Consider the following 13314-nt stretch of genomic DNA (forward strand, 5'->3'; position numbering starts at 1 on the left):
ACTATAATTTTACAGCAGTGGTTCTCACCCAGAAGTTATTTTACCTCTCAGGGGACATTTGGCAATACCTGAAGACATTTTTGGCTGTTATAAACTGGGGGCAGGGGGCATGCTACTGGCATCTAGAGGGTATAAGCTAGAAATGCTGCTAAACATCCTACAATGCACAGTACAGTACCCCCACAACAAAGAATTATCCTGTCCTAAATGGCTCTGTTTTGACAGCCCTGTTTTTTTTTTTTTAAGTATAATTAACATAGACTGTTATATTAGTTGCAGATGTATAATATGATTCAACAACTCTATACATTACTCAGTGCTTATCACAATCAGTGTACTCTTAATCCCCTTTACCTATTTCATCCATCCCCTCAACCACTTCCCTGCTGGCAACTACCAGTTTGTTCTCTGTATTTTAAGAGTCTGTTTTTTTTGTTTGCCTCTTTTTTCCTTTGAGTGTTCATTTGTTTTATTTCTTAAATTCCACATATGAGTGAAGTTATATGGTAGTTGTCTTTCTGTGACTGACTTATTCCACTTAGATTATACCCTCTAGGTCCATCCATGATGTTCCAAATGGCAAGATCTCATTATTTTTTATGGCTGAGTAATATTCCAGCATGCATACATACACACACACGCACACACACACACACACACACACACACACACACACACACATATATATATATATACAGCCCCTGTTCAAATTATTGTAAAATCCAGGTGCACCAGCTGGCTCAGTCAGTCAAGCATGCAACTCTTGATCTCAGGGTTGCAAATTTGAGCCCCAAATTGGGTATAAAATTTACTTAAAAATAAAATCTTTAAAAAACTATTGCAAATTCCAAATAAACTTACACAGTAGAACTTTACTGTGTTTAGGGGTATATAAATGTAGGGCAATAAGTATATAAAAAGGTATATAAGGATTGGACAGCAATGTTCGTGAAAAGACCAACAGTTAAATCCTTTGTTTGGAGAAAATGCTCATCAATTGTGTCTGAATTAATGACAGAGAATCTGTGATAAAAACCACAGAATGAAAGTTAGCACCATTTAATCTCCCTCCCTCCACCCATCCCAGCTTTTCAGAAGTTTGGAAGGAAGGCCTGCAGGGTCATTAAATTCTCTCTGTGGTAGCAGGATGGATGTGTTAGTCTCAAACCATCCATAATAGATGGATGTCTAGTCTAGCCTTAGAAATCTATTCATATGCTGTTTGCTCCAAAGCTTCCCTCAGCAGTTAAGTGTTTTTAGAATTTTAATATTTATTAAATCCAAACCTCATCAACTTACTTCCAAAGCCCAGATAATGGCAGGCAAGATCTGTTGTAATTGATTCGTCACCTGTTCTTCCCTTGCCAGGTTCTCATTTTACATGCCAGGCACTTTCCAATGTCAGACTACTTCCTTTCTCTCCTAATTGCCAGACTTTCTTCTATTTAGTCTTACATCACCTCTATCCTTCTCTCCTCCCATTTGTGCCTCTCCTCTCCTTTCCTGGGTGCTTGACTTTCAGTCTCCTTTAGATCCAATTCTTGGAGCACTTCTGATTCTAGCTGCTAGATTTTGCAACTTTTCAGTTACCTGCCTTACTTTTTCTGAACAGTAATGCTTTAGGCATAGGATTAAAATATCTACTTGTGTGTCACTGCAGCTGGCTAAAGGAAACTGATGCATATTTTGTACACTATTTCGCCTGTGTAGTTCTCTCTCCATTGTGCACTTGTGTCCTGGTCTCCCCCTTCTCACACCTCCTTTTCTCCACTTCATCTCTCTCCTCCAGATATAGGTATATAGGAGAGGTATATTTGTAGCTCTCAGAATGGAAGTTCAAGAGGGTAAAATGGAATGACTTAGGAGCAAGGCAAGGAGAGAGGGCAGGGTCAGTTGAGGGCATGTATAGAACAGGTGGGAGGCAAGATTCAGAAAGGAAACGTGGCCCCATTGAAGAGGATTCATCGCGGGAGTCACATGGAAGAAGCAGCATTAACCCTGATCCTTATTCTCCCCAGGGCAGTGGTTTTTTTTGTCCTACCTTAGGTGAATTCACCTCAGATGAATTTCACTCCAAGTCTCAGGAAGGAGTGATTGAACCAGAGTCATCTGTTTTTCTCACAGATAAAGGTGGCAGGTCTGTCACTTCTGAAGAGAAGGTCTCAGGAGAAGAGCTGGGCTCCTCTAGTTTCTATCCTGCCCTAATCTTGCAGCATCATCTTGGCTGTATCTGGAAGTGGGAGATAAGAATACTGTTTCTTATCTGTAATACACTGGCTCTTTGCCTATAGACCTATTTAGATTATAATCTCCTAGAACCACATTTAGCAATGCTACATAGAAAAAAGCATAAACTGTTGTATCAGATAGACATAGGTGCAATTTTCAGCTCTGCCACTCACCAGCCATATGACTTGGAGCAAGTCAGTTAGTCTCTCCAAGCCTCAGTTTTCTCATGAGGATTAAAGTACCTATGGGGCACCTGGGTGGCTCAGCTGGTTGAGAATCCGACTCTTGGTTCTGGCTCAGGTCATCATCCCTGGATCATGGGATGAAGCCCCACATTAGATTGCTTAGGATTCTCTCCCTCTGTCCTTCTCCCCTGCTCTCTCGCTCTCTCTCTCTCTCTCTCTCTCTCTCTCTCAAATAAAAATAATTTCACTACATTTCATAACACTATGAGGGCTGAGACTGTGCCAATTTGCCCCCGTTTGTAGTTCAGTACCTGGCACAGAGTGTGCCCTCAATAAATATTAGTTACAACTGAATGAATGAGTAGGCACCTAACAAACTGTAGCCAGATATCTCTTTGTCCAGGCTGATTCTGGCTGATGGTAATGATGCTGTGCCCTGACACAGTCCAAGAAAAAAAAAAAAAATCACTACATCAAGGGGCACCTAGGTGGCTCAGTCGGTTAAGCGGCTGACTTAGCTCAGGTCATGGTCTCATGGTTTCTGAGTTCAAGGCCCGCATCAGGTTCTGTGCTGACAGCTCAGAGCCTGAAGCCTGCTTCGGATTCTGTATCTCCCTCTCTCTCTGCCCCTCTCCCCCGTGCTCTCTCTCCCACCACCGCCTCTCTTTCTCAAAAATAAATAAACATTAAAAAATTCACTACATCAAATCCAGAGATAGTGGCACGCTAGTCTAATGTGCCTAGGGGATTACATCATGTTCCACGGGGTAAAAGAGGCTTGTGTGAAAAGCAACTTTCAATAGTATTGATTATGCCCACTGAGGAGTTTAATATAGTGCTTCTTAAACCTTAATGTGCCTCTGAATCACCTGGGGATCTTGTTAAAAAGCAGGCTCTGTCTGTGCCATCTCTCCATGCTGTCATAATGGTGCATATCAGTGTCCTGACTGATGCTGTCAAGAATATCAACAATGCCGAAGAGAGGCAAACACTAGGTTCTTATTAGGCCATGCTCCGAAGTCATTGTCCAGTTTCTAATTGTAATGCTGAAACATGGTTACATTGATGAATTTGAAACCATTGGTGATCACAGAGCTGGGAAAGTTGTTATGAACCTCATGAGCAGGTTAAACAAGTATGGAGTAATCAGCCCCATATTTGATATGCAACTCAAAGATCTAGGAAAATGGTAGAATAACCTGCTCCTATCCCCTTGATTTGGCTTCATTATACTGACAGCTAGTGTCATGGACCATAAAAAGGCAAGACGAAAAAGGAGAAGAGGGGAAATCCTGGGTTTCTTTTCCTAGGGATGTAATACATACATGCAAATAAATGACTCAATGGATTTTTAAAAAAAAATCAGCTTTTGATTCAATAGTTCCAAGTGGAGGCCGGACAAGCTCCCTGGTGATACTGAGACTCCTGGCTTAGGGGCCTCATTTTGAGTAACAGGAGTCTACCACAGGAGTCAACAAACTTTTTCTGTAAAGGACCAAATAGTAAATACTGTAGCTTTGTGAAATGTATATTTTCTGCTGCTACTGCAGAACTCTGCTGGTGTAGAACAAGAGCAGCCATAGACAACATGAAACAAATGGGTGTGGTTGTGTTCCAATAAAACTGTATTTACAAAAACTAGGCCTATGGGCTGTAATTTGCCTACAGCCGGTCTAATATAGTTAAGATCAATATATCATTCTTATAATAAACATCAGTGAGCTTGTCTCCTAAGCTCCCAGTAATTCCCACATACATGACAATTTGCCCTTCCTATAGATCCACCTCCCTTTACCGACAATCTACATGATTCAAGGAGCAGAGCACCCACCGCCAGGTTCCCACAACAGGACTGACTCCAGACTCCAGCTGATTGGTACAGGGTAGGTAGTGGCATGATTCACATGCTATTCTATAAAATGTTGTGCTCCATGGGTGCATTTTGAATAGAAAACAGGATGAATGGCAACCTCTAGAGTTGTCCAACTTAATTGAACTCGGCACTTGACTGAAGTAGGCTACTCATAGTCTTTCCTCAAGATTCTGGAATTAAATCTAGGAGATCCCTACTTCAGTCTTCTGTCCTCTTTTATTTTTAATTTTTTTAATGTTTATTTATTTTTGAGACAGAGAGACACAGAGTGTGAGTGGGAAAGGGTCAAAGAAAGAGGGAGACAAAGAATCCAAAGCAGACTCCAGGCTTTGAGCTATCAGCACAGTGCCCAATGTAGGGCTTGAACTCATGAACAGTGAGATCAGACCTGAGCCAAAGTTGGACGCTTAACTGACTGAGCCACCCAGGTGCCCCTAAATTTTTTTTAAGTTTATTTATTTTGAGAGAGAGACAGAGAGAGCAAGAGGGGGAGGGGCAGAGAGAGAGGGAGAGACAGAATCCCAAGCAGGCTCCACACTGCCAGTGCGGAGTCCAATGCAGGGTCTGAACCCACAAAATGTGATATCATGACCTAAGCCAACATCAAGAGTAGGACACTTAACCAACTGAGCCACCTGGGCATCCCAGTCTTTTGTCCTCTTAAAGGGAGGGTATATAAGTGGAGATGGAATCCTTTTTTTAACCCTCTTGATTGGGATGCAGAGAAAGTTAGTAGTGAGAAGGAACGAAGCAGATATTCAGAGAAACGATGGTGAGAGGGCTTCCTGGGTTCTCTGTAGCACTGCAGTCCTTGGCTCCAGGACATTTCTGAGGCCCAGAGGCATCCTTGACCTTGGGTTCTATGAGAGGACCTGTATCCTTATATAAATTCATTTTGCTTTTGCTTAAATCCAGTAGAATTCTGTCACATTCAGTAGAATGCATTCAGTAGAATGCAAACCGCAGTCTAATAGCATTAACTAACCACAAAAGAGTACTTCAATAAAATTCAAAGTTGGTAGGATTTTTTTTTTTTAAATCAATGTACAGACTATTTCAGGAGCACACATTTTTGTTTGAAACTGGAGTTCCCGGACAAGAAAGTATGTGAAATTTCATAAATATTAAAGTACATCTGTATCCTAATGATCTATATAGTAATAAATAATTTTGTCAGCTGTACAGTAATTCTCAGCCCCTTGCTTCAGGTAAAGTTCAGTGGCAGAGGAAAAAAAAAAAACAACTATTCCTTGGGGGGCAGAAAGGGATTTATTGCAAGGTATCAAATGGCTTACAATATTGTTAGATGGGCTAAAGAAACTCTAGGCTGATCTTCCAGGAGCAGTTTCTAAGCCAGACCATAGAACTGGGCTATGAAGGAAGCTGCTGTTCCTGCCAAGAACAGGAAGCTACCTGCTGAATCAGAAAGTAGCCACTAGTAGTCACAAGCTCTGGAATCATGCCGCCTTTTCCATATCAGGAAGCTACCTGCCAAATGAAGGAACTATCACCTCTGCTTCCAGGTCTAAACCAAACTGCTTGCCTCTAAACCACCAGGATCAGCAAGATAGATGCCTCAAATTTTCCCTTTCTTTCCCCTCTTAACTCAGCTCATTTTCAGGTCCCAGGTGAATGCATTTGATTGAAGAAACCCATATCTCATCCAAAACCCTAGCAACAAAGGAGTCTGGAAAATGTCGTCCTAAGCTTTTCAGTTTTCAGCATTCCAGGAAGACACGCTATAATGAGACTAGAACAGATGTTGAGTGAGCCAGTCCACAGAATCAGTCACACCTCTAATTGACCACACAGTTGTAAAACAAAAATTATATTTTTGTGAAGAAAATTTAAACATGAGCAAACAAACAATAACACAGTAGTTCACTCCATTTGTCAGACTGATGCTAGCATAATTCAGACTTTCCCTATTTTTGCCAGATAATGTTACTTATGCATCTATTCCTATTTAGGCATCTGGAAAATCTTCTTTTAACATCTGAATGATTATGATGAGTAAACAGATTTATTCACTCATTCATTTATTCAACAAATATGTTTTGAATGCCTGCTAAGTGCCAGGCATTGCTTCTGTGCTGCAGCTACAACAGGGAACAAAGGATGTTATATTCTCCAGGTCAGGATTCCCTGTGAAAATTTCCTCCATCCTCTGTGAGGCTGAAGGATTCAGCAGGTTCTGTTGACCGAGGTAAAGACAAAGCAATTGCACTGGGGGGTGACCCTTCAATATTTGGCCTTTTAAACCCAAAAGGTGCAAACATTTGGTCAAAGGATGCAACAACATATAAGCCAAGTATATTGACTTAAAAATTGGGTAAAAATCTAGATTTAAGATATATTTTTTTAAAAAACTTCTCGTGACCAAAATTCCACCATTATTTGATGATCCTTAATAATTTTGTCTCATCTGTTTTACTCTTATGCCAACTAATCTTTGGTAGTATGTAGTGAAAGAGCAAATATAATTAATCTTTCCTTGGACTAAAATTACTCAGTTAAACACAGTTGTTCAAGGGTCAGATAGTTTTGTTGACTTTTTCATCCATATGGATGAAAAATTCTATAAAGTAAAACACAGAGAAAAGTCAAAACAAAGTTTCAGACACCTGTTAGTAACATGACTAATATAATTACTGATTGATGCCAAATTAAAAAGCAAATAAAGGAAACAAAGTAGTATTCATGAATTTGCTGATTCATTCAGTAAATAAGTATTTATTGAAAACCTATCATAGTAGTTATCTAGCATGCAGAGGGGCATTGGGTGGCCCAAGGCATGTCCCATCAGGTTCACATGGAACAGCCTCTTGGACCAAGAGCTCAATTTGTAGAGCCTAATGTGGGGTTTGATTCCATGACCTTGAGATCATGACCTGAGCTGAAATCAAGAGTTGGATGCTTAAATGACTGAAGCACCCAGGAGCCCCCAAAACATTTTATACTTAGAACGTAAATTACAAAATCACCAACTTAAATTATTTTAAAATACAGTAAAACCTTGGGTTGCAAGTAACTTGTTCTGTGAGTGTTCCACAAGACCAGAGCATTTCTAATAAATTTTAACTTGATAAGTGAGCGATTTCTCACAAGTAGTACGTGACGCTGAACGTCACATGATCACAACTGAGCCAATGGCCCAAATTCGCTTTGATATACCAGTGCTTTGGATTACAAGCATGTTTCCAGAACAAATTATGCTCACAAACCAAGGTTTTACTGTATTAAAAAATGGAGCTGATAAGTTGCTGAACCTTAAGAACAAAGTTTTGTTTGCCACTTGGTAAAAGCAGCCAAAACTCACAAATAAAAGATGATGTCAACTTAGCAAAATAGGTATAATTCAACTATCACCTTGAGTCTCCCAGTCTGCTGGGGTTACTCTTTAATATCCAAATAAAAATTACTCAAGACACTGTCACAAGGAATGCAGAAGTTTATGCCCTCCCAGTGTTTTGTACATCCTTTGGGAAGGACCCATGTTTTCCTTCTCACTCATTCTCCTGTTCTCCAGCTCACAATGATTTCTTTTGCCCAAGGCTCTTCCTAAGACCTAGCCTTCCCATCTTTTCAGTGCTTCTCCTCACTGCTCTACTCTCTCCAAGTTGCCCAGGCCTATTGCCCTAGCTGCTCCAAAACTCCAAATTCCTCTCATTTCTTGCTTTCTTTGGCAGATCAGTTCTGCTCTCTCCAGTCCTCCTCTCCCCTACCCATTCCTCATCCCTCCTAAAACTCATACATTGTTTTCCTCAACAATAAGAACCATCTATGTGTGCCACGAATGCTGTTCCCATCCTGAAAGTGAAAATGAGTCATGACTTTTTTCTGAAGAGCAATTTTTCCCAGGACACAGAGAATATTATTCCTTTAACATCAACATTGGCCTTTCCTCTGTCCCTCAGCATATACTGTTCCCTCTGCCTGAAACCATACCCCCCCCCCACACACACACACACTCCTCCCAATCCCTCTCATGGCCCATAAATTCTATACAACTTCAAATCTCACTCAGGAATCATTATGTCCGGCACCTGGTATGTGATTGCTGACTAAATAAATACATTAATTATTTCTTCTCAACTGTCAAATACAAATCACATTCATTTCCAGAAAAGATCTTCGGGAAAAACAGACCAAAATTTACTCAGATTTAATCTAATCAATCTTATATTATCAGCTTCCATGGCCATCAGTTTCTGATTTTTCTGCTTTGTCTCTAAAATTTGTACTGGCTCCTCCAGGTTGAAGATTAGCCAAGACTAGAACATGCTTCTCTCTCCTTACTCCTTCCTTATATTAATTTACTCCTGTAATTGATGTATTTCCAGATGGATCATGCTGCTTGTCAGAAACCCAGCTGCTTCCCAGTGGTCTTTTTTAAAAGACCTTTCTGGCATCTTGTCATTTGGTCAACATTTTAGGTTTACATTTCTGCTTCTGCAAGTGGAATAACTGCAGCAGGGGCTATTGGCTAACACAGTGCTTTCAGTTTCTTAAACATTTATTCTTTAGATTGTTTAGAAAAGGGCTGCTTTCATACTGTAAGAAGCAAATTAGAGAAAAGAGTGCACACATTAATTCAGATTCAGTCTTAAGGTGGGGACAGATAATAATATGGCAATGATGTTATAATAATTATTTATTGTGTTGTTGGTTCTATTTACCCAGAAAATTCTTATATACATTACAGGTTAGCAAATCAAATACTTCATCAGCCTCAATCTTCTGCAAAATGTCGTATCAATAACCTGTAATATCTTGGGTGTTCTGTTGTCACCCTTTCAATACATTACAAATGGGAAAGATATCTATTATCAATAAGTTTACTATTTCCTGTTCCCGAAAACACTATTTGTACCACCAGAGAGATTCTTGCCTTTTTTCTTACACAGATTTTATTATCTAGTCATAATCTGACTATAAAAGAGGCTTGTTCAAACTTGACTATTGAGCAAACAGGAGAGTAATGCAAGGTAATGATTACTACATGGGCTTTGAAATCAACATCTACATACTGGCTCTGTGATTTTAGATGAATCATTTTAATTCTATGAACTCTAGGATGCTATATTATAAAATGGAGGGGCAGCATATTGACTACTTCAATTAATGACTGTAAGAATCAAATGAGATTAGACTTGTGGCATAGTAAGCATAGAGCCTGAAATACAGCAAGTGCTTCAACAGGAGTCACTACTGTTGTTGTTGTTGTTGTTGAGCCTTGTCATGCAATTTTTTTTTTAATTTTTTTTTCAACGTTTTTAATTTATTTTTGGGAATGAGAGAAACAGAGCATGAACGGGGGAGGGGCAGAGAGAGAGGGAGACACAGCATCGGAAACAGGCTCCAGACTCCGAGCCATCAGCCCAGAGCCTGACGCGGGGCTCGAACTCACGGACCGCGACATCGTGACCTGGCTGAAGTCGGACGCTTAACCGACTGCGCCACCCAGGCGCCCCACAATTTTATTAACTGTATGATATTTTTTCCAATTTTATTGAGGAATAATTGACATATATCTCTGTATAAGTTTAGGGCTACAGCATGATGGTTTGATTTATGTACATCATGAAATGATTACTAACATACATCTTCTCATATTATTGTGGTGCTTTTAGAATCTGAAAAATTCTATTCCCCTCAAGGTTCCTTTTCAGTTTTGATCAGTGTCCAAGGAAAACGTATAAGTAGTAAGTATCCTATTTTCATTCATGATTTGTTCATAAAATCTTGCATCAAAGTCAAATGTATGAAAATTTAACTTTATCAAAGAAGGGAAAGGAGCTCTATTCTCAATAAGCAAATATATATGCAGATACACTTTTTCCCCCTTAAAACGAACACAAAAAAAGGGGCACCTGGGTGGCTCAGTCGGTTAAGAGTCTGACTCTTGACTTCGATTCAGGTCATGATCTCAGGGTTGTGAGATTGAGCCATGCATAAGGCTACACGCTGAGCATGGAGCCTGCTTAAGATATTCTCTCCCCCCCCCCCCCACTGGCACTCTCTCTCTCTAAAATAAAATAAAATAAGACACAAAATAAACCAAGTTAACACTAATGGACATCCAAATGAAAATAAAGAGTTAGCACTTTCAGGTTAACCATTTGGTAGCCATCCCAACTGCAATGTATTTATAAGATATATACATTTGATCACCACTATCAGCAATTTCATCTTTCCATTTTCTTTTTTTTATTATTTTTTTTAATATTTATTTATTTTTGAGACAGAGAGAGACAGAGCATGAACAGGGGAGGGGCAGAGAGAGAGGGAGACACAGAATCTGAAACGGGCTCCAGGCTCTGAGCTGTCAGCACAGAGCCTGACGTAGGGCTCGAACTCACAGACCGTGAGATCATGACCTGAGCCGAAGTCGGACGCTTAACCGACTGAGCCACCCAGGCGCCCCTCATTTTTCCATTTTCAATTTATTTATGTAACATATCAGTAAAATGCACAAAATATTTAAAGTTGGACTAATAGTGCTGCACCTACAAACACAGCAAAATCAAACTGTTGCTTGCCACAATGTAACAGATCAATATGTTCACTTATCAGCAGATGTGCAAAATGTTTTATTTAGAGGTATAAGTTTAATGTATAAAAGTACAGGTTGTAGGTAACCCAAGAACTACACCTACTGCTCTTTTGACAATTTTTCTTTCTTTTTTTTTTTTAATGTTTATTTATTTATTTGGAGAGACAGCACGCATGGGGGAAGAGCAGAGAGAGGAAGAGAGAGAGAGAATCCCAAGCAGCTTCCACACTGCCAACGCAGAGCCCAACACAGGGCTGGATCCCACGAACCCTGAGATCATGACCCGAGCCTAAATCAAGAGTTGGTTGCTTAACCAAATGAGCCACCCAGGCACCCTAACAATTTTTCTAAAGTTAACGCCACTAATACTTTTTGTAACAATCATTCACCTGAGAATGTTAATAAGCAACTCTTTTTTTTTTTTTTTTAAATATTTGTTTATTTTTGAGAGAAAGAGAGACAGAGTGCGAGCGGGGAAGGGAGGGCAGAGAGCCTGACACGGGGGCTCAAATCACCAACTGCGAGATCATGACCTGAGACAAAATCAGACAGACACTTAACCACTTAACCCACTGAGCCACCCAGGCACCCCAGTGGGCAACTCTTTTTAATGATGGTGACATAAGGGAGCAGAGGAGACTTCTGGGCAGAAAATACTGGGAAGTAACCCATTCTACCTTTTCATTAGGCTAGCTACTTCTAGGTGATATATGTTAGTAAGGCTAGTTAATTTCTTGGGTATGAGCCCACTGCTCATGGACAGAATACCATGACAGTGGATAAAGCATTCTCAAGAAAGTTTACAGATGTGGAGCTGAGAGAACATTACAGGCAGGGTTGGAAAATCCATATCCATAAAATGTTTATTCCCCTGAGGATGAATTTATGACCTCTCCATGATGGAAGAGATATAATGTATTCAGCTTGCTATCAAGTAGCTGGCTTTTCCCCCTAGGCAATGCTGCCATATTGAGGACTCAGTGTTAACATCATGTTAGCAGGTTAGGTACTCAAAAGCAGCAGTAGTCAAGTCAGCTTCCTTAAGGGGCAGTCCATGTTTTTGAGCCCATGAAGACTTTTCATCCCTACTATCATAGCCACATTTTCCATGAGTTCATTAACCATGGACTGGGGTGAGGGGCGCCTGGGTGGCTCAGTCGGTTAAGCGGCTAACTTTGGCTCAGGTCATGACTCGTAGTCCGTGAGTTCGAGCCCTGCATCAGGCTCTGTGCTGACAGCTCAGAGCCTGTTTCAGATTCTGTGTCTCTTTCTCTCTGACCGTCCCCCATTCATGCTCTGTCTCTCCCTGTCTCAAAAATAAATAAACGTTAAAAAAAAAAAAAAAAAAAAAAAACATGGACTGGGGTGGATGATGAAAGGTCATATATTTGCTCAAAAATCCTAGAGGTCTATACTGTGATTCTCCTACTGGTGCTTACCTAACATTTTATTCACCATTGTTATTTGCTGGAGACCCTTGAGTGTCATTAGATCTGATGGATCATAAGGACCAAATAGAAGAGCATCTTACTTTACAGTCTGGACATGTTGCAGAGCCTTTTCTTGCTCTGTTCCTCATTTTAAAATGGCAGCCTTGGGGCGCCTGGGTGGCGCAGTCGGTTAAGCGTCCGACTTCAGCCAGGTCACGATCTCGCGGTCCGTGAGTTCAAGCCCCGCGTCGGGCTCTGGGCTGATGGCTCAGAGCCTGGAGCCTGTTTCCGATTCTGTGTCTCCCTCTCTCTCTCTGCCCCTCCCCCGTTCATGCTCTGTCTCTCTCTGTCCCCAAAATAAATAAACGTTGAAAAAAAAAATTAAAATGGCAGCCTTATGAGTGATTCCTTAGATGATTCCAACTCAAAATATGGTATATATTACCTCCAAAATCCAAAAAGGTCTACCAATCATTGTAACTCTTTTGTCATGGTAGGCTATCCATCAACTCTTCTGTCACCTTGGAAAGGATAACTCAGCATGCTTCAGTCTACTGGATTCCCAGAAACTTCATTGAGGTCGCAGACCCCTATGATTTTTCTCACACTTCATGTTTATATATATCTTATAGGCTTCCAAATTAACTGCTAGTTTCTTATCCTCAGATCCAATCAGCATAATATCATCAACATAATGGACAAGAATGATGGTTTGTGGAATATCAAGACATTCAAGATCTCTGCTGACTAGGATATGGCAGAGATTGAGAGCTGACATAGCACTGAGACAGACAGTAAACGTGTACTATTGACAATGCCAGGTAAAAGTAAGCCACTATGGTTGTTCTTACAACTTGGTATGGAGAAAAAAAGCATTAGTCATATAACACATGCTAGGGGCTCTTGATATATTCCAGTAAAACATCTCTTTTATAAAAGGACATGTAATTGAAGTCACACCCTAATTAAGTTTATTGAAATCTACAGTCATTCTCCAATGTCTATTCTACTTTTTCCCCAGCCAATGAGTGAATCAAATGC

At 40.4% G+C, this 13314-nt stretch overlaps 1 pseudogene; it reads left to right on the forward strand.

The window, feature by feature from the left end:
• The first annotated feature begins 3165 nt into the window (after positions 1 to 3165).
• On the forward strand, positions 3166 to 3724 carry LOC121017602 (40S ribosomal protein S15a-like; annotated as a pseudogene).
• The last annotated feature ends 9590 nt before the right edge of the window (positions 3725 to 13314 follow it).

This window comes from Herpailurus yagouaroundi, unplaced genomic scaffold, assembly GCF_014898765.1.
Source record: "Herpailurus yagouaroundi ecotype Mexico unplaced genomic scaffold, PumYag 77, whole genome shotgun sequence".
Lineage (NCBI taxonomy): Eukaryota > Metazoa > Chordata > Mammalia > Carnivora > Felidae > Herpailurus > Herpailurus yagouaroundi.